Below are 2,923 nucleotides of genomic sequence, written 5' to 3' on the forward strand. Positions count from 1 at the left end.
GTAAATTGCGGTAGTTACTCGGAAGAGAATTACGACACTCAAAGCGCTCATGATTGGTAGAGAAAACTTAGGCAAATTTATAAGAAACGTAGCGGAAAAGATTCCGACAATAGGGGAAATCATAACCTTAGATCATTCCAAATCTTGTCTATAACCTATTCGTCGTTAGTTATTAATTGCTGCATTTTCATTACTTGATCTTTAGTTAGTAAACATCCAATTCGTTATTTAATATTTCTGAAGATTGATTGCGTGAATTTGTGCGAGTCTAGTAGTTGTGCTTAGTAGGTTAATTCCCTGTGGGATTCGACTCCGGACTTGTTAACCGGATTATATTTTCAACGACCGCTTAGTCCTTTTTATAAGGAATAGTTGGGCGTGATTAATAGCCTTAGCCGATAGGCCGGGGTAATCTCTGAAATTTCATCGTTATGGGGTTAGATCATTGCAATATTGGTCTTCAACGAGGAATTCCTATTAAGTGTGATTCATCAGATTGCGTTCACTACGTCCCTACCCTTTGTACATACCACTCGTCACTCGTATCGATTGAATGATCCGGTGTATTGTTTGGATCGCGATGACGTGGGCGGATCACAGCCCGCAACGTCGTGAGAAGTCCATTGAATCTGATCATTTGGAGGAAGGAGAAGTCGTAGTAAGTTTCCGTAGGTGAACCTGCAGAAGGATCATTTTCGAAACCTGCAAAGCAAAATGACCCACAAACTTATTTAAACACTGGGGAGCTGTGTGGCTGGGGCACTTCGGCCTTCCTCTGTGCAGCTCCCTCTTATCCCTGTTGCATGCTCACGCACGTGCTTGGTGATTAACGAACCCCAAGCACGAAAAGCGCAAGGAATACTAAATTGAAAGCATGCCTCTCGCGCCCTGCCTGCGGTGCGCATGGGAGGACTTGTGCTTCTTTGAAACATCAATGACTCTAGACAACAGATATCTTGGCTCTCGTATCGATGAAGAACACAACAAAATATGATACTTAGTGTAACTTGCAGAATCCCATGAACCATCGAGTCTTTAAATGTAAGTTGCGCCCAAAGCCATTAGGCCGAGGCATGTCTACCTTTGTGTCACGTATCATATCGCCCCCACACACGGCATCCAGACTTATAGTTGTGGTAGTATCGTGGGACGGATACTGGCCTCTGGTGCGCCTCAAGCGTGCGGTTATCCTAAATGTGATTCCATCACAACGGACGTCACGACAAGTGGTGATTGAAAATCAACTCTCGTAGTGTCGTGACTCCAACCTATCGAATGTTTGAATTCCCTAATCCTTCTTGCGCTTAGGCAATCCTACCGCGATCCCAGGTCAGGCGGGACTACCTGCTGAGTTTAAGCATATCAATAAGCGGAGAAAAAAACTTACAAGGATTACTATAGTAAGGGAGAGTGAACCGGGAACAACCCAGTCTTAGAATCGAGTGGCTCCGTCGTCCGAATTGCAATTAAAAAATCGTCCTCAGCGACGGACTGGGTAGAGGCGGGAGCGTCCATGGGAGAAAGCTTTCTGCAAGGAGATCTCAAGTGGCGGGTTATTTGGGATTTAGGATTTTTTATCACTAAATTATAATTTAACATACCTAAATTTATAACCAACTATTATAGAAAAACACCATGTATTTTTTTTAAAAGAAAAACAAGCCACCACATTTAAAAAAATTAGTACTTACCATTATTAGGAGCAAAAATCTAAAAAGACAACCCATTACTCGGAGAAAAACTTATAGAAGAACAAGATAATTTCAAAGTAGAAAGAGAGAAATTTTGGACTTGCTGAATCACAACCAGAGGCAGACGAAACTTATGAAGAAAATAATTATATATATATATATATATATATATATATATATATATATATATATATATATATAGGTTATAAGTCGCCCGGGCCCAATTATATGTGAGCAATCATTCGATAGTCCTTTACGTTAGTTGACTTATTTATAGATTAGATAAACTCATTAATACAAAGTATGAATATACTATAATAGTATTCTTTTAGATGTGAAAGTATCACGGTTATAAGAAATACTTCCCATCGTTTAATTGAAAACAGTAAGGTTCATTATTACTTATTCTATTCTTTGTGGTGCTTTGAGCATTTGGATTGTTTTAAGACGGTGAAGTTTTATTTTTTCCAGTTGTATATGATTAATAGTCGTGGAGGTTGTATTAGCTTTTAGCATTAATGATTTTGTCCAACATGATTTCTCCAATCTTTTTGTAATTCCTAGAGCACTTATGAAGCTCCCATTTTACATACATTTATTACCAACCTCTCCCGCTACATATGTTTTTATTATCAAATTTGTCTTTCCTTAAATAACATATAATCTTAACATAATCATATATATAACAAAATACGTTCCAAAATAATTTATTTTTTATGACATATATAATATTTTAATAAATAAATATTTTTTGTATTTCATGAATTACTTATTGCTGCAACACTGAAAGCAACATAACATCAAAATTATAAAAATGCAAAAATGAGAAATACAAAGAACAATTATGTATATAGTGTATGTTATTATGGAGTAAATTCTTTTTGACACTTTCCATTCTAGTTCATTAAATAACAATACTTGTATTGTTCTATTTGCTTTTCAAGCACCATTAATATTTTACGAGCCCGACAATATAGGTTTTGTAGTAATTAGCTTGTCCTTATTTAACCCTAAGATGAGTATTTCAATTTTACATTTTATCTCATATAAAATGATACTTCTTCGTCTCATTTATGTGACACTCTTTATTTTTTTGTCGGTCCTAGAAAAATATTATCTTTCTATATTTAGTAATAATTTAATTTTAAACTGCCCATTGTACCCTTAATGACATCTATTAAAATATTTAATAAATTTTATTTCGAACTCCAATAAGTTCTCACACCCAATTG

The 2,923-nt window shown here is 36.0% G+C and overlaps 1 non-coding gene across 1 annotated transcript; it reads left to right on the forward strand.

Moving 5' to 3' along the window:
- The first annotated feature begins 936 nt into the window (after window positions 1–936).
- On the forward strand, window positions 937–1,091 carry LOC142173964 (5.8S ribosomal RNA). The gene has a single exon (XR_012703329.1). It is a non-coding gene; the product is annotated as a 5.8S ribosomal RNA (ribosomal RNA).
- Window positions 1,092–2,923: the final 1,832 nt, after the last annotated feature.

The sequence above is a fragment of the Nicotiana tabacum genome, chromosome 19, assembly GCF_000715075.1.
Source record: "Nicotiana tabacum cultivar K326 chromosome 19, ASM71507v2, whole genome shotgun sequence".
In the NCBI taxonomy this organism is placed as follows: domain Eukaryota; kingdom Viridiplantae; phylum Streptophyta; class Magnoliopsida; order Solanales; family Solanaceae; genus Nicotiana; species Nicotiana tabacum.